The sequence below is a fragment of the Chiloscyllium plagiosum genome, chromosome 37 (assembly GCF_004010195.1).
Source record: "Chiloscyllium plagiosum isolate BGI_BamShark_2017 chromosome 37, ASM401019v2, whole genome shotgun sequence".
Taxonomy (NCBI): domain Eukaryota; kingdom Metazoa; phylum Chordata; class Chondrichthyes; order Orectolobiformes; family Hemiscylliidae; genus Chiloscyllium; species Chiloscyllium plagiosum.
The window spans coordinates 1,836,789-1,856,299 of record NC_057746.1 but is presented as its reverse complement, the minus strand read 5'-3'; the positions used below and the strand labels follow the sequence as shown (position 1 = coordinate 1,856,299).

The 19,511-nt window shown below is 43.3% G+C and overlaps 1 pseudogene; it reads right to left on the bottom strand.

Moving 5' to 3' along the window:
- The window catches only part of LOC122541194, a 55,903-nt pseudogene extending 37,124 nt beyond the window's left edge, over positions 1 to 18,779 (bottom strand).
- Between the last annotated feature and the right edge of the window lie 732 nt (positions 18,780 to 19,511).

Genomic DNA, 19,511 nt, shown 5'->3' with positions numbered 1-19,511 from the left:
CATCTTCCCCAGAAAGAACCCCAGTTATCCAAATACTGGAATCCCTCCCTCCTGCACCATCCCTGTAGCCACGCATTTAACTGTTCTCTCTCCCTATTCCTCGACTCTCTATCACGTGGCACGGGTAACAAACCAGAGACAACAACTCTGTTCGTTCTAACTCTGAGCTTCCAACCTAGTTCCCTGAAAGCCTGCCTAATATCCTCAGCCCTCCTCTTACCTATGTCATTGGTGCCAATGTGGACCACGACTTCGGGCTGCTTCTCCTGCGCACTTTTATAGGGAAAAAACCTACCCAGGTAAGCTTACCCTATACCTGCTTCCGGGTCCCGGCTGCCCCTCTGGTCTTCGTCACTTCCCCCTGCTGCTCCCGCTCTTTCTGTGAAGAGAAAAAAAACACCGCTGCCTGCTACCGGTAAGTAGTTTTATAACAAACTGTCTCACCTTAGCTGTAGCCTTCCGGGTTCCTTTAAACTCTGCTGCTGCTCGAACTGAGACAGCAGCTGCAGTAATTGAGGTTTTATTCAAATGGGACAGTGACAAGTTTAAATCCCCACCTGATCTGCTGCTCAAAGTCACCTCCGTTTCCCCGGTCAGTTTCCCAAGTTTCAGGAATCTCATGTTACTCCAGAAATAGTTTGGCCAACCTGATCAACATTAAATAATGTTCCATGTGTTGTGTAAGATGGTTACTGCGCTCAAACCTTTATCTTTTGTAATTACCTCAAACTCATTAATATGGGAAAGAAGGTAAGATTGCTTGGAGTCATGGTGCCAGTCTCTGTAGCACAATTGGTCAGCGCAGTCAGTTGTTAACCAAAAGGCCGATGGTTTGAGACTACCCATAGATGGAACAAAGGGTGGCACAGTGGCCTAGTGGTTAGCACCAACTTTTACAGATGCACCATAGAAAGCATTCTATCTGGGCACATAACAGCTTGTTACAGCAGCTGGTCTGCAAGAAATTACAGAAAGTTGTGTGCATAGCCCAGACCATCATGGAAGTCAACCTCCTAACCATGGACTCCACCTACTCTTCTCATTGCCATGGAGAGGGTGCCAACATCATCATAGACCCCTCCCACTCCAGTCATACTCTCTTCCAACCTCTTCTGGCAGGTAGAAGCTTGAACGCACATACATCAACAGGTAAAAGAACAGCCTTTTCCCTGCTGTTATTAGACCGCAAAATTGACCTTTCTAATTTCAAATCTAATGTTGATCTTGCTTTTGTGCACTTCCTGTGAACTTGTAACCTTGTATGCCTGGCTCTGTCTAAGCCTATGATCTGTATCTCCTTGTTTGCTGAGATCTGCCTGTACTGCTCACAAAAGTGCAGTGAAAAGTTAAGTACATGTGACTACAATAAATCAAATCAAGAGTGTAAAATGATATTTATTCAAATATTCCTCTGTTCATTTAATAAGAAGTGCATGCACTTGCTTGTAAGTATTCACATACAAATTCCATAAAAAATTATCCTGCATTAATAAAAAAAAAATCCTTGTTCTTGTAAATCTTATGGAGTGCATAGAAGTTGACTGTTCATCTGGTGTCTGCTGGTGATTCTCTTGGGAATGTTGCTGTGTAACAGTCCCTGCTGATTTGCTGGGTGACAGTTGACCTCCATGATGATCATTCAGTTTCATGCTCAGTCATTGCACTGTTTCATTAGCTACTTGTTATGAATAGTAGTTAACTGTGACAAGATAATCAGTTCCAGTGAGAGTGAAGAGCTGTATTCTAAGCTTCATCCATGGAATGTCATGAGCAGCTCTTTATTTTCTCACAGTTGATTACAATGCGGAGTTAGAGCAGCTGATGAATGTCTTCTTGATGTTTTTGCAGAGATGCACCTTGTCTAGTTGGTTTCACCTGAGCAAGACTCTTGTCTGCATTCTCAAATGCACATAGATGACAGCATTTTTTTATATTCATTCACATGATGTGGACATCACTGGCTAATCAGCATTTGTTGTCCATCTCTAATCTGAATGACAGTTAGGAGTCAACCATATTGTTGTGGGTCTGGCGTCACATGTAGGCCAGACCAGGTAAGGATGGCAGTTTCCTTCCCTGAAGGACATTAGTGAACCAGATGGATTTTCCCAACAATTGGCAATAGATTCATGGTCATCATTTAGACTCTTAATTCCAGATTTTTAAAAATTGAACTCAAATTCCATCATCTGCTGTGGTGGGATTTGAACACAGGTCCCCCGAACATTAACTGGGTCCAGCAATAATACCACTAGGCCATTGCCTCCCCTGATGATGGATCTGAATTTTCAGTTGAGCTGCATTAAAACTGGGGTGACACCTTCTATCCATGGGTCCCAGTTGCCAAGTGAGCTGATTCTTGTGAAGTGCATTGAATGGTTGCATTCTGACTGGCTTCCCAACTATTAGCCCTGGAAATGATTCGGCAGCTTCATCAAAGTGAAATTTGGTTGTTGGTTCACTTTGGTCTTGTAACTCATTCCTATTTTTACCTCAGTTTTTTTTTTAGCATTTAGAACAATAGTCTGGATGCAGTGACATTAGTAATATTGGTGTGGAGAAATATAATCTCCTACATATCGTTGCCAGAATTGGCTGATTTCTTAATGATTTTTTTGGCAATTTTCACTGGGGTAGTGTGGAGATAATGTGTGGTGCTGAATTTCTCGATCACTCATGAAGTGTCTGAGGTCATTGTCACTGATCACACTGTCAAAAATGTCATGATGCCTGAAGTGTGTTGTCAGACATTCATCAGCTGCTCCAACTCCGCATTGTAGTCAACTGTGAGAAGATAATCAGTTCCAGTGACAGTGAAGAGCTGTACTCCAAGCTTCATCCGTGAGCTGCCCACGAGCAGCTCTTTATCTTGTTTAACTTGATGTTTTTAAAGAGTTGTACTTTGTTGTGGAGTTGGTCTCACCTGAGCAAGATTCTTGTCTGTCAGATTAAATATCTGATAGGTTGATGATTTTTAGAGTTGATAAAGTGTGGCGCTGGTAAAAGCACAGCAGGTCAGGCAGCAGCTGAGGAGGAGGAGAGTTGACCTTTCAGGCAGGACCCTTCATCAGGACCGGGGAGGAGGAACGGGGCTAAAAAATAAATAGGGGAAGGTAGGGTGGGGCTGGGGCAAAGATAGGTGGGATGGTGCTAGGTGGATGCAGGTAGGAGAAGATAGTGATTGGTCAGTGGGATGGGTGGAGTAGATAAGTAGGAAGGAAAATGGACAGGTTAGCTCAGGTTAAGGGGGCGGTGCTGAGTTGGAGGGTTGGATTTTGGATGGGGTGGAGTGTAGGGAGGTTTGGAAACTGGTGAATTCAAAGTTGAGGCTGTGTGGTTGAAGGCTGCTAAGGTGCTAAGATGAAGTGTTTTTCCTCCAGTTTGCGGGTGGCCTTGAGGTGAGGATGGAGGCCCAGAATGGACATGTCATCAGGCGAATGGGAGTGGGAGGGGGAGTTGGAATGGATGGCTACTGGAAAGTGGGGTTGGTTGTTGTGTGTGGACTAGAGATGTTCCCTTAACCATTCTGCCAGTTTGCACTTGGTCTGTCTAATGTAGAGGAGACCATATGTTTTTAGAGCATGTGATGCTGTTGTTTCTTCTTGAATCTGGAAAATATCACCATTTGTATCAGCATTAACTTCCTTCAGAGTGTGTAGGTTTTGAGTGCATGTCAGTTACATACATTTGCCTTCCTTGGTTGAACTTCACTTCCAAGTAATATCTCTGCAAATAAAATAACATCCTTTGAAAACACTGTGAACCAGATAAAAGTGATTGGAGAAAATGCTTTGATTTGGCTTGTGCTCAGATGCAACCATCATTTTTTTCTCTCTCTCTCCAAAAGCTCACAAGTAAAGACAATAGCCAGGCATGCTCTCTTTCAATCTGTGCACAGTGTTGTTCACTTTGTGTAAACCCTCTGGATACAAACACAACGGGTTGTCCTCACTGCCTGGGGGTTACCCCAAGTCCTGTTTCACTGACATCACACTGCAGAGTCACTCCATTGTTACATCATAATCCCTCAGCACTGGTGATGTCATCACTAGTTGTTTGATGGGAGTGAAAGCTGCTTCTTGTTCTGTGTCCCAGTCCCCCTGAACATCCTGTAGTGAGATTGTGTACAGGATGGGATAGGACTTGGCTAGACAGTTCACAAATCTAACAGTTTATCGATACAACTTTTTATCTACTGGTTGTCCTTTTGTGCGTTTCCTGATGTTCTAGGAGATTGAACGACTGATAGGGTTTCTCTCAGCTTTTGATGGAGCTGAATAAACACTGTGTGAAAGCCTTGTCACACACTTCACCCCTGAAAAGTTTCTCCCATGCAAATGTGCACGCATTCCAGGAGCAAAGACATTACTAAACTTTAATCGTAAACCTCACATTTGAATGGTTACTCCCCTGTGTGAACCCTCTGATGGAGTAGGAGGTGTGATGATCTTGAGAATGATTTCTTGCAAACCTCACACTTGAACGGTTTCTCTTGTGTGTGAATGTGCTGGTGTGTGCGGAGATTTGATGACTGTGAAAATGACTTGTCACACTGCCCGCATGTAAATGGCTTCTCCCCAGTGTGAATGCGTTGGTGTATGCAGAGCCCTGCTAAGTCTGAGAATGATTTGTCACACACCTTGCACATGAAGGGTTTCTTTCCTGTGTGAACATGTTGGTGTGCACGAAGGTTCGATGATTGTGAGAATGATTTGTTGCACACCTTGCACATAAATGGCTTCTCTCCTGTGTGAATGCGTTGGTGTACACGGAGTTCGGATGATGATGAAAATGATTTGTCACATACCTCACATGTGAATGGTTTCTCCCCTGTGTGGATGCGTTGGTGTGTCTGGAGGTTCTCAGATCGTGAGAATGATTTGTCACACACCTTACATGTGAATGGTTTCTCCCCAGTATGAATTCTCTGGTGCTTCAGCAGATCAGAAGATTGGGTAAAAGCCAATTTACAAATCTCACACCTGAAGGGTTTCTTTCCTGTGTGATTCCTCTGATGTCTCAGGAGGCTTGAAGAGGCCACAAAAGCTTTACCACACACCTCACATTTGAAAGGCTTTTGTTCCATGTAGCTGACTTTGTGTTAACAATTAAACAACAAATGCACCTTAAGTATTTGGAGATTCAATGAACCTGTGAAGCCCCTCCTCACAATCTCTGATTGAATGAGTCAGTAGTTCATGAGGGTCAATGATGGTTGAAGCTCTCATCACACTTGAAGCCACTCACACTTCTTCCCAGCCTCACCCTGACCAATCACCCACAGCCAAACCTTCAGAAAGTTTGCTTCTGATGGAAGGCTCCACATCACTGACTAGTTTCAGATCTGATGATGTGTCAAAGCTCCCATGACCTGACTGATTTCCAGAGGATGGTTTCACGGCCCAACTTTCTGTATTGAGCAACGCTGTGAAGGGACTGGATGTCTTCCCACAGCTGTGTAGTTGTTCCTTGGTAGTAGTCAAAACTATCTATCCTTTCTGCATTTTCTGGTGTAGTATGGTGCAATCTTTCTGTAAAATAGGAAAATAAAACAATTTCCTCAAACTCTTCATTCTCCTTTGCTGAAGGGGCATACTGCTCATTTTTAGTAAAAGGAACTTGTAAGGAACAATTTTATCCTTAGGAGTATGTATTTAGAACAACAAGAGAAATGTTAATCATTGGTGAATTTTGAAATTTCTTGCTTTCTTTTACAAAATTATTTGAGGAATAAGTACTTTATATATTGTGCAGAAAGCCAAGAAAAATATTGCTTCAGTGTAGCTGATTGAATGGACTGTTATCCTAGGAAATTAGATACATTGCGCTTGCTTAGACCGCACTAGACAAAATATCAAATGCAAGCTCAGGCTTTTGGGAATGTGCTCACAATGTGCCTCCTCTACATTGGGGAGGCTAAATGCAGACTGGGCAACCATTTTGCAGCACATCAATGTTCTATCTGTAAAAATGACCTTGGGCTTCCTATTCCCTGCCATTTCAACCACATCACCGCATTCTCTGGCCAACATTTCTGTTTTGGGCCTTCTGCAGTGCTCCAACAAATCTCAGTGCAAGCTGGAAGAATAGCTTGGGGAACCTGCAATCTTCAGGACTCAATATTGAGATTAATACTTTTAGGGCCTGAACACTTTCCATGCCCTTCCTTCACCACTAAACACCCAGCCTTGTCATTACATGGGCTGCTTTCACCAGGCACAACCCATTTTCAACAACTACTGATCCCCATGAGCAACCTTTCTTTCCCCCCACATCACTATTATTTATTCTGTCTGCTCAACTGCTGTCATCTCCCTCTAGGCTCCATCACCACCTATCATTTATTCCTTCTCACTCCCCACCCTTATCTTTAGCATATAGATCACCTTTTTTAAGCGATAATCAGTTCTGAAGAAGCTAAACATTAACTGTTTTCTCTCCACAGATGCTGTCAGATTTGAGGTTCTCCAGCTACTTCTGTTTTTTTGATTCAGATGTCCAGAATTCGTATATCTTTGTATTTTGTTTTGTGCCTATCTTTGTTGTTTCTAGTGGCAGGTCAAGTGATCTATCCAGTTGATTAGACTCATCAGTCGGTTAATACAACTGAGTGGCTCACTAGGCTATTTCAAAAGACAGTTCACCACATTGCTCTATGTCTTGAATCACATAGTCCAGAACAGCAAAAATGCAGGTTTTAAAGAATTCAAATTTCACCACTATGGTGGGATTCAAACCCGAATCCAAGAAACATAAGCTTAGAGTTCTGGATTACAATCCAGTGATATTAACACTATCCCTCTGTCTTCTCTGTAACATTATAACCCTGTGTCCCTCCACAAACAATCTGTATTTTCAGTGGGAGGCTGCCTCACAGTAAGAGTTGAGAGCCCTTTAATGTAAGCAAAGCTGGGAATGGAGGCACTGGACTGCTAATTCAGTCACCCAGGCTAATATTTTAGAATCTTAAATTCATATCCTATGCATGGTAACTGATGGAATTTGTATTCCTTAAATACAATCTGAAATATGAAGCTAGCTTCAGTAATGGTAAGTATGAAACTATCAATTGTTATAAATTACATCTAATGTCCTTTAGAGAACAAAATTTGTGATGCTTGTCCAAACCAGCTTACATGGACTCAATATCCATATTAATAGAGAAGACTCTGAAGAGTCCTCTGGTTTTCCAGGCTGTTTCATTTGGTTCAAGAACAATTAGAGTTTACTGTATATACTCTGGCTGCTGTTTCCAAAGTTACAACAGTGACCATGTTTCAAATGTACTTTTCATCACCTGTAAATTGCTTGGGACATCTGGGTTATGGGAGGCTTTATAAAGAATCTCTGAATAGGTTACAGAGATCGGGCAGTGGGTGGTTTTAATGGGATTTGAAAAAAAAAACAGGAAACATCCAGATCCCAAAACAGAAAGAACTGACCATTCACAGTCCCAAAACACAGACAAACACACACTGAACTCAACAACAGGAAATCGATAAGGATCCTCAGACACTGCACCTTCCAGATAATGACACCTCACCTCATATTCAGGAATGAACCATCAACAAAACTCAGCCTGGAAATCAGAGGGAAATGCTTCCAATAAACACACTCAATATCCAACACACAGCTCCAGTCACACAGTTCAGCACAAAGCACCGAGTAAACAGCTCCCTCAGCTGGGTCTTCTCACACAGCATAAGGGACAGGATAGTCAGACTGCCTGAAGATTGGTGGGGATATTATGGGATACAAAAGCTGCTCCTTCACTCACCATCTCCTCACTTGGTTTTCATAGGAAGTGAACCAGCTCTGGAAGAGGAAGGGAAAGACGGCTTTTGTACACTGGTCGTGATCAATGTCAATCAATCAGAGACAGGAGTGGCTTACGACCCTGCCCATACAATGTGCCAATCACTGCTTATCATATTACTTAAGATTGATCAAGACTTTCAGGAAAAGAAACCGAAGTTGCTCGAGAACCGCAGCAAGTCTGGCAGTAGAGTTCTGAAAGCAGAGTTAACATTTCGATTCCAGTGACCCTTCTTTAGAACAGATACTAGTTGGAAAAGATGGCATATGGTGAAGTCTAGATCAGAGTAGTACTGGAAAAGCACAGCAGGTCAGGCAGCATCCGTGGAGCAGGAAAATCGACGTTTCAGGCAAAAGCCCTTCAGGATTACTGATGAAGGGCTTTTGCCCGAAACATCGATTTTCCTGCTCCTCGGATGCTGCCTGACCTGCTGTGCTTTTCCAGCACCACTCTAATCTAGACTCTGGTTTCCAGCATCTGCAGTCATTGTTTTTACCTGGCATATATGCTGAAGACAAGAAAGGAGAGGGAAGGAGTGAGCGAATAAGCTGAAATGGTGCCCAGAAAAAGAGAACAATAGGCAGATAAAGGGATGGGTGATGGTATGCCAGGGAGAATGAAAAGCTGTTAAGCAGGTAAAAATGGGTTGGTTGTGACAGGGCCAGTGGTGTGTGAATAGATTGAGGACATATGGAGGGTGTTCAGGTTCTAAAATTATTGAACTTGATATTGAGTCTTGAATGCTGCAGGATCCCTAAGTGGGAAGTGAGATGCTGTTCCTCCATATTGCACTGCGTTTTGCTTGAGAATGTGCAGACAAGTGAAAAGCTCTAAGTAATTTTTGTATGCAGAATGTAGGTGTTCCACAAAGGGCTGTCCAGTCTGCATTTGATCGCCCCAATATAGAAGGGAACCACATTGTGAGCAGCGAATATGTAGACTAGTTTGAGGGAAGTACAGGTAAATCACTGCTTCACTTGGTAGGCGTATCTGGAGCCTTGGATAGTGAGGAGTAAGGAAGTAAACGGGCAGGTATTGCATCTTCTGCGCTTGTTCAGGAAGGTGCTGTGGGGTTTCTGGAGATATGTGGAGTGGAGGAGGAATCACCACTGCAAAATGAGGGATGGGAGGGGATGTGTGTGTCTGATGGAGGTATACCGCTTGTCACAAAGCTGGTCCTTTTTTTAAATAAAAAGCTGTTCCTTATCTCAAGGAAACTGTGACCTTGGTTTTTTTTTCAGAGGGGTCATAAAACAGCCCAGGCTCCGAATCAGCTGAAGCGGTACAGAGATGAAAAGGGTATTGGGAGACCTTTTTGTTTATAAGTAAACAGATAAGATTTTAGGGCAAAGCTTTTATGTTTTAGAAGTAACCTGCATAAAGACAGGAGCTGTGGCCATTTCTCTAGCTGTGCAGTTCAGAACTTGAGATGTGAGGGTTACAGCAGAGGCTATGTGGAAGAAGGCTAGAAACCTCTCTCTCTCTCCTTTTGCCCTTCTAATCTCGACTTGTAAGCCTCTATTTCATTTTTACTCTTCGTTTAAGTGGTTAGTTCATTGGGATTGTTGTATATTTTCAGAACAGTATAATAAGTCGAGTTTGGATAGACTGAGTTCTGTGGTACTCTGTATTCTGTTCTTTGTGTTTCATTCCATAATTTTGTGAATACATTTTTGTCAGTTTTAAAACCTGGTATTCAACTAGCTAACTTACTCTGGGTAATTTTCACTGTACACCTACCAAAACAAATAGCAACCTTATGGTCTGGGCTGCCTGCTGAAGAATGTTTTGAATGGTCTGGCCTAGTCCATAACATGCTGGAGGTTGCGGTAATGGTAGATTAAGCTTCTTTAGATGTGGATATTGGGGAGGAGAACCTATCAGTGCTGTGGGATGGAAGAGAAGGGTTGAGAGCCCAAGTACAGGAAATTGATCAGACGTGGCCCTGGGTCATGTCAACCATAGTCTTTGGAATTCTGAGTCCTTTACAGGAAGCAGGGTGTGAGAATGTATTGTGGGAGTCAGTGGGTTTATAATGGATATTGGTTGACAGCCTGTCCCTTGAAATGGGAACAGAGATGTCGATGAAGGGAAGGATTCAGAGATGGGCCAGTGTAGGTAAAAGCAAGATGGAAATTGGAAGCAAAATTATACATTTTTCCAATTCCGAATATGAGAGGGAAGTAGTACTAATGATGTTATTGGTATACTGGAGAAAGAGTTGTGGGGAGGAACCTGAGTAAGATTGGAAGGGGAGACAATATAGTGGGGGATGGATGTGTAAAGGGATTGCATGCCTATGGTGAAGAGGTGACGGCCAGTGGCCATGAACTGGAAATTCTGAAACTTATGTAAAGCATTAGAAGATTCGTGGATGCAAATGGGAAGGAACTGGACACGGGGGGGCGGAAAAAATCAAGTCAAGGAAGATAAGAGATCCTGTGGGGCAGGAACAGGCAGAAACAATGGATATGCCCAGCAGTTCTGTTTGTGGATTTTGCGAAGAAGGTAAACAGGCTGTGCAGAATTACGAGACTATGAGCTTGGGAGGCTGTTGGCGGGGACATATAATGAAATTAGTGACCGTTTTGGACAATAGAATGATGATGAATGCTGACGGTCATTGTCCAGGGGAGATAGGAGGCAATGTCCGAGAGTTGGCACTCAGCCTCTGCAATGTAGCAGTCAGTACTCCAGCCAACAACCCACTCTTGTCAGCAGGCTTGGATCTCAGAGCATGGTTTGCAGTCAATTCAGAGAGACATTGGTTTGAATAGGTGAGTGGGATGGGAATGGCGCATGTATGCAAAGCAATTAAGGTAACCAATTTCACCTCAATCATTCTCAATGAACCAGTTGAGCGTAGGTAAAAGGCCAGAGGACAGGGTGCATGTGGTGGACGAATGTTGGAGGCAGTTGAAAGGGTATGGAGGAGAATGCTTTGCAAAGAAATGGGCACGGAGGTGGAGGTGACAGGAAAAAGAGTTCAAAGTCATGTTGTGCCTAAAATTCCTGGTGGTGGGGGGGGAGGGTGTGGTGGTGTTGGGGAAAACGGCAGAGGGATAAAACTAGGACCTTTGCTGAGTGCAGAATGTTTACATCACACAACAGAGGGTAGGAGGAGATAGTAAATACATGACAAGAGGTATGGTTAAGAGAAGGCAGTCAGAGGGAAGAAGACAGGGGGAAGGTTCCAGAGGGATGTGGGCACCTGAGTTTCTGAAGTTTGTATTCCTTAAGCCTGAATGGAAGACAAAACGTTTCTTGTTAGAACATTGACAAGCTAGAGAATGGAGTGGAACTTGGAAGCAGGACTGCTCTGAGATAGCATGAGATGATACTTATGGAGAGGTCGAGAGTGAGCATGTGGTAGCACATGGCACTGAGTGTGGCTGTCAGTTTTCAGTGAGAAGAGCTATTTGAGGAGCACTGTACCTCCCAGAGACACCTGTGATCCTGAGTGGATTTGAAAGGTGAAGGATGAACCTTCAGTTGGAATCCACACAATGTGAGGCTTAGTTGCAGGCAGTCACTGAGAAATTAGATGTGGCTGTGGAAGCAGGTTTTAGCAAATATCTTGTCAAACACATGATGATGAACAAGAAGAATGATCAGAATGGAAATCCCATCAGAGAGAGAGGAGCATGGTGGGGCATACATGGAAGAGATGTAGCAGGGAGTTAATCATTAAGATAAAGCAAGGAACTGCAGAAGCTGAAAATCTGAAAACATGACATTGCTGGAGAGAAAGCAGAGGTAATGTTTCAAGGCCAACAACTCTTCTTCAGAGCTGATAGCAGCCAGGAAAAGGTAGTATGTATGCTGAAGACAGAGGGAGCAAGTGATAGACAAAGATGGAGCCCTGAGAGACAGAGAGAGTGACAGTTTGGGAGACAAAAGGATGGATGATGGTATTCCAGGGAGAAAGAAAAGAGCAATAATGGGCCATAGTTAAAATGGGTTGGCTTTGCTGAAAATATGACAAGGCCTGGCGTGTTGGTGTGGATAAAAGACATAGAAGAAGGTTCTAAAATGATTGAACTCAACATTGAATCCTGAAGGCTGCCGGCACCCAAGTGGAAAATGAGATGCTGTTCTTCCTGCTTGCGCTGAGCTGTGGTATTGTGGGAGGGAGGAGAAGGAGTGAGGGCAGAAGTGTGGGAAACAGGTCAGACTTTCTGATTCAATATATATCCCAGTTCTACATGTTCTAGTTGAGTGAGTTCAAATCTGAGCACACGAGCCCAGTTGGCCGTCATTTGGGTGGTAGCTGGAATTGGCGGTGCTTAACTGTAAACTGCAGCTCCAAGCAGTGCCAGCTGGAACCACAGCTGGTTTGCACCCTTGAATCCAAAAAAACCTCCCACCCTGACAACAGCCTCATCTTGTGTGTCTCCTGTTTACTTTGCTCTCAGTAGAAAGGACCCATTTTCTCCCTTTCACACCTTAAATAGCATCTACTTTACATCTCTATTCCTCTTTTAGACTGGTCCTTCACATTATCTATTCTCCTCAGTTCTGAAACATTAACTTGGTTTCTCTCTCCACAGATGCCGCCAGACCAACTGAGTTTCTTTTACATTTTCTGCGGTCTAGGGATCTCTGCCCTATCCTATCCATCTATGCTAACACTGAGTGACAGCCCAGCCCTCAGCCAGTCAACCCTGCTCCCAGTACCTGAGACATCCAGAGGAATTGAATCTTCCCCCTTTCCTGGGCCATTAGTCTTTCCACTAAACATCACCCAGTTTACATTTAGCTGGCACCCACTCATATTGCTGCCAGTTGTGTTAAGCTTCCTGTGTCTGGGGGTACCTGATCTGTGAGGCAGTCCATAAAATCAGCACAGTGGCTCCGTGGTTAGCATTGCTGTCTCACAGCGCCAGGGACCCGGGTTCGACTCCCACCTTGGGCGCCTGTCTGTGTGGAGTTTGCACATTCTCCCTGTGTCTGCGTGGGTTTCTGCTCGGTGCTCCAGTTTCCTCCCACAATCTAAAGATGTGCAGGTTAGGTGAATTGGCCATGCTAAATTGCCCATAATGTTCAGAGATGTGTAGGTTAGGTGCGTTAGCCAGGGGTAAATATAGAGTAATAGGGTGAAGGAACAGGTCTGGGTGGGTTACTTTTCGGAGGGTCAGAGTGGACTTGTTGGGCTAAATGGCCTATTTCCACACTGTGGGGATTCTATGAATCTATGAATGATTGTATCCTCCAGATTACATAGATTTTATTGAATGGTAAAACGGAGACCATATGGGGCTCATGCTACCTTTATCAGCTTGTTATTATTGTTCCCCAACTCTCACCAAGTCCTGCAGTTATTTTCCAAAATATTATTCCAATATTTTAACAAGTTACTCAGGAATTCTTCTGTCACCCTTGTCCTCCATGCATTGCAGAACATTGCAGAACACCTCATCTTTCGCCTTGGGACTCTCCAACCACATGGAATCAATGTTGATTTCACCAGTTTCCTCATCTCCCCTCCACTGACACACACACACACACACAGATCCAACCCTCCAACTCAGCACTACCCTCTTGTCCTGTCCTACCTGTCTATCTTCATTTCCACCTATCCATTCCACTCTCTGCTCCGACCTATCACTATCACCCCCCCTGCCTTCAGCTACCTATCACATTTCTAACTACATTCTCCCCCACCTCCCAGACCCCTCCCATCCATCTGTCAACCTTCTTGGGACCCCCACATTCCTGATGAAGAACTTGTGTTCGAAATATCGACTCTCCTACTCCTGGGATGTTGCCTACCTGGCTGTGCTTTTCCATCACCACATGTTTTGACTCTGTTCTCCAGGATCTGCATTCCTCACTTTCTCCTAGATCATATCTCATCAAATAAAAGCATTTCTCTTCCACTTGTCCTCTTCTGTTCTTGCCAACTATTGTAAATGTGTTTTCTGGCTACCAGTGAAATAGTTTCTCCTGACCTAATTAATTTAAACCCTCATGCTTTTGAATGTTTTAATTAAACCTCCCCAGTATTAAACCTCTCTGATCCAAGGAGAACCCCCAGTTTCTCCAGTTTTTAATTTCCCTTCAACTTAAACTACTCATGATTTGCAAACTTCAACATTCAATGGTGTTATAATTTCAGCTCCTATTACTATCAGACAAGTCAGATACCAGAATGAAATCTGGCAAAATAGATCATATTTTTCTTTGTTTAATTAAACATGGTGGTCTTTCACTTTCATATAAGCATACCAGGCTGTAGATTTGGTTTTAACAATCAAAAAGAGGTGTATTACACAAAAGAAAGAAAAGGTAAAACAAACCAAGCTGTATATAATTGATAATATTTCAAATGTCCAGCAAACCAAAATCCCATCTACTCCCTAATGCCATCACTTTACAGTTAATAAAAATCCAAATAAATTTCCCTTCCCTGTTAAATCTATAGGTTAGATGCTTTTGTTTTCTTGAATATTCACGCGTGAGAGATTTTCTCGGCTGTGAACAATCAAACACTCTTGTTTTCACAACGTGATACCCTTAAACTTATTCCCTCAGCTCCAAACAAACACCTTCGAGAAGAAATTATTTTTGCATTTAACTTCAGTCATCTGTCTTTTGAACTTCCCCGCAAAACTCTTCCACATTCAACAACCTGCTCCCTCTTCCAGTTAGAACTGGACCTAAAACTGAGGAATTCCCTGTTCTGAACTTGACAAAGCACAGGAATCACCCATCTGAACTAGATCCTGCTCCCAGAATACAGAAACTGCCTAAAGTGAATTGGACTCACAGACAAAGCACAGGTATCATCCAGAAATATTTATTTACATCAGTGCTGGAATTTGTTTATGTAACAAAGCCAGTGTTCAAAGATTATCAACCAAGCATCACCCCAAGATGTCTTCTAGGAGAAAGTGAGGACTGCAGATGCTGGAGATCAGAGCTGAAAATGTGTTGCTGGAAAAGCGCAGGTCAGGCAGCATCCAAGGAACAGGAGAATCGACGTTTCGGGCATGAGCCCTTCTTGAAGGGCTCATGCCCGAAACGTCGATTCACCTGTTCCTTGGATGCTGCCTGACCTGCTGCGCTTTTCCAGCAACACATTTTCAGCTCACCCCAAGATATGAATATAACCGCATTTACAAGTAACTCTCATTTACAAGTAACTTCACATTGATACTCCATAATGCAAATTATCACTCACAAAGTTTAAATTGTATTTCTTTCAGTCACTTTTAATTATGCCTGTTTCTACACAGCATTGCTCACAATCTTTAAATTGTCGAGGTCTTCCCATGCTACGTATGTGATTTGGTCATTCAATCCATTGGTTCCAGAAATGACATTGTGTCCCTGGGAAATGTTGTTCTTGTGGCGAGTGTTATTACTCTGGTAATTTTTGCTGCAATTGTTTGCAAAGTTGGGGAATTGTTGACCTCCTTAGACTGGTGATCATTCAATTCCTTAAACAACTGAAGAAGTCAGATCTACCTAATTGTTAGCTGTCATGACATCTGATCAGAAGTGTGCTTTCAGACATTCTACAATATCACTGGAAGTCGGTGATGTCAGCTGCTCTAACTCCCCGCCGTCTGACTAGTCATTGATTGTGATGAGATAATCAGTTCTAGTCAGAGTGAAGGGCTCTACTCCAAGCTTCATCCATGTGCAGTTTGGGATGGCATGAGTAATGAGCAACTCTTTATCTTGTTTATTTTGATGTTCATTACAAGAACTCAGTGGTCCTTCATCTCATTGCTTATGTTTGGGCTGTAGAGTATGGCTCCTATCTTCCTCAGTAGATCCGATTCCTTGAAGGTTTATGTGGATGTGTTTCAGAGTCTCTTTTGGAATAATGACCCTGTTCCTTTTATACAAGTTGCCATCTTGGGTGATGACGTCACCTCTGTCCAATCTTTTACAGTAACAGAAGTGTCCACGATGGATTCGAGCCACCCTGTCATCACAATTTCCCAGAGCATTTGAAGAGTGCATGTCATTATGTAGTTTGCTTGATGTGAGTAAAACGCTTATCTGTCAGGTCAGTACCTCTACTGGATTGATGGCTTTCAGAACATGTCATGCTGTTGAATTTGGAAGATTTCATGCTCTATACTAGAATTATCATGCTCTTGACAGCATGTCAGTGATGTACACCTGCTTCCCTTGCTTCTATTTCACTTCCAAGTGATATCTCTCAAACAAAGTAACATCATTTTCAAACATTTTGGGATAGATATGGGTGGTTTGAGAAACATGCTTCAAAGTAGCTTCTGCCAAGCCTTCACCATCAATTTTTCTCAAAAGTTCACAAGTCCAGCTGTCTTTCTCAATCAAGTGTTGTTCAATTTGTGTTCACACTCTGGATACGAACACAACGGGTTGTCCTCACTGCCTGGGGGTTACTCCAAGTCCTGTTTCACTGACATCACACTGCAGGGTGGCTCCATTGTTACATCATAATCCCTCAGCACTGGTGATGTCATCACTAGTTGTTTGATGGGAGTGAAAGCTGCTTCTTGTTCTGTGTCCCAGTCCCACTGAACATCCTGCACATTGAGACTGGGTATAGGTTCACATGCTGTGTATAAAATGAACAAGAGCCTCATTCGATCATCCCATATGAGTTTGCTGATGTTTCAGGAAATCCAATAACTGTGTGAAATCTTTACTGCAAAACTCACATCGATAAGGTTTTCCTCTTGTGAGAGTGCATTGATGGACCAGCAGATGTGCTGACCTGGTGAAAGTCGTGTAACAAATGTCACACCAAAATGGCTTCTCCCCTGTGTGGACGTGTTGGTGTGCACTAAAGTGTGATGATAGACAGATGGATTTGTGACACATCTGACACGTAAATGTTTTTTTCCCAGTATGAATTCGTTGGTGTTTGCGGAGATCTGATGATGTGGAGAAAGCCTTCTCACATATCTTACACATGAATGGTTTCTCCCCTGTGTGAATGTGTTGATGCACAAGGAGGGTAGACGACTGAGTGAATGACTTGTCACACACGTCACATTTGAATGGTTTCTCCCCCGTGTGAATCCGCTGGTGGACCAGAAGGATTGATGACCTTGAGAAAGATTTGCTGCATACCTCACATGTGAATGGTTTCTCCCCTGTATGAATTCTTTGATGGAGCAGGAGGTTTGATGAACTTGTGAATGATTTGTTGCACATTTCACATGTGAATGGTTTCTCTCCTGTGTGAATCCTTTTATGGACCAGCAAGATCGATGACCTTGAAAATGCTTTGTTGCACACCTCACATGTGAAAGGTTTCTCTCCTGTGTGAGTTCTTTGATGGAGCAGGAGGTCTGATGTCCTTGAGAATGATTTATCACACACCTCACACACAAATGGTTTCTCCCCCGTATGAATCCTCTGATGTAGCAGGAGGTTCGGTGACCTTGAGAATGATTTTTTACACACCTCACAAGTGAAGGGTTTCTCCCCTGTGTGAATACGTTGATGTTTATGGAGGGTCGACGAATCTGAAAATGATTTGTCACACACATCACATGTGAATGGTTTCTCTCCTGTGTGAATACGTTGATGTTTACGGAGAGTGGATGAGTCTAAAAATGATTTGTCACACACCTCACATATGAATGGTTTCTCCCCTGTGTGGATTCGTTGATGTACACGGAGGGTTGAGCGTGATGAAAATGATTTGATACAGACATTACATGTGTATGGTTTTTCTCCTGTGTGAATGCGTTGGTGCATAAGTAAGAGTGATGACCTTGAGAATGATTTGTCACATACATCGCAAGTAAATGGTTTCTCACCTGTGTGAATACACCAGGCCTGATGAGTGTGCAAAGCCCCTGTTACACACCTCACACTTAAACGGCTTTTCCCCAGTGTGAATACGTTGGTGTGTGTGGAGGTTTGATGGATCTGTGAACACTTTATTGCAAACTTCACATCTAAATGGTTTCTCGCCAGTATGAATGCGCTGATGAATCACTAGGCCTGATAACTGTACAAATGTCTTGTTACAATCCTCACATTTGAATGCATTCTTCTGAGTGTGAATTTTCTGGTGAGTCACAAGCATCAATTTGTGATTGAAGGCTTGATCACACAGCTCACACTTGAAGAGTTTCTCTTCCATGAAGCAGCTCTTGTGTTACCAGTTGTTAAGAGACCATATGAGCCTGTGCAGTCTTCTTCTCACACCTTACACTTGAGCAGCCTTTCTCCGGAGGCATGAGTCAGTGGTTCATGAGGTTCGAAGAATGATTGAAACTTTCTCTGCATTTGCAGCCCTCACACTTCTTCCCAGCTTCAATCCTGACTGATCATCCATAGCTGAACCTTCAGAAAGTTTGGTTCTGATGAAGGCTCTTCACCACTGACCAGTTTCAGATGTGATAATATGTGAAAGTTCCCCTTACTGACAGATTTCCAGACGATGGTTTCACTGCCCAACCTTCACTTTGTTGAGCAATGCTGTGAAGGGACTAGATGTCATCCCACAGTTGTGCAGTTGTTCCTTGGGTAATGGTCAAGATCTATCTTTGTAGTCTATCCTCTGTGTTCTCTGGTGTAGTAGGGTGCAATCCAACTGTAAAACAGGAAAAAGAAACATTATTTCCTCCAACTCCTTCTCCTGCCTTGATGAAGGGGTTGATTCCTCAGTTATAGGCCGTTCCATAATGATCGGTTAGTCTGCTTTACCCTGTGGGGGGAAACAGATACAAGTTCTCTTTTTCCTGCTGCACACCCTCTGTTTCCAGCAGGCTCATTGGATAGTGACCAGGAGCAGACAACGGAAATTCAGTCAGGCAGTGTGTAATATGGGATCTCAATTTGCTATGAGCTCTGATTACTGAATGAATCTATCTGGAAACACCCTAGATTTCTCTGTCATCAGTCTTGGGTATGGCCAATTCCACAGGCAGGTGGGAAAGTCCTTAACACTGACTGTGTAAAAACGTGGAATCCCTACAGTGTGGGGACAGGCCAATAGACCCAACAAGTCCACAATGATCCTCCGAAAAGTAACCCACCCAGATCTGTTCCCTGAACCTACTACTCTACATTTACCCCTGACTAATGTACCTAACTGACACATCCTTGAACCCTCTGGGCAATTTAGCATGGCCAGCTCACCTAACCTGCACATCTTTGGAGTGTGGGAGGAAACTGGAGCACCTGGAGGAAATCCATGCAGAGACAGGGAGAATGTGCAAACTCCACACAGACAATCGCTCAAGGTGGGAATTGAACCTGGGTCCTTGGCGCTGTAAGGCAGTAGTACTAACCACTGAGTCACCATGCCACGCCATGAGAATCTCATGGTGTCAGGTCAAATATGTTCAAGGAAAATGACCACATCCCTCCCAAATGATGAATGAGCCCTTCACCATGTTCATCATCACAGGGGAAGTAGACTCAGGCGAGATCCCAAAACTGGCTGTCCATGGGGTGCAGTGAGCCATTAGCAGTAGCAGCAGGATTCCACCACAATCTCTCAGCTTGGCACAGCCCTCATTCAATAATTATCATCAAAACAGTGGATAGACAGCACCTGTAATAGACTTAAACGCACAAAATTTACAACAGAAGGCTACATGCAGGCTTAAGACAAAGAGTAGCAAGTAATATTAGGCAGGTCCTAGATAAGCAACATTAGATTTAGAAATGAGTAATGAGCCAGATTTAGTTTCTAATTGTGTGTGAACATTTATCAAACAGTCATCAT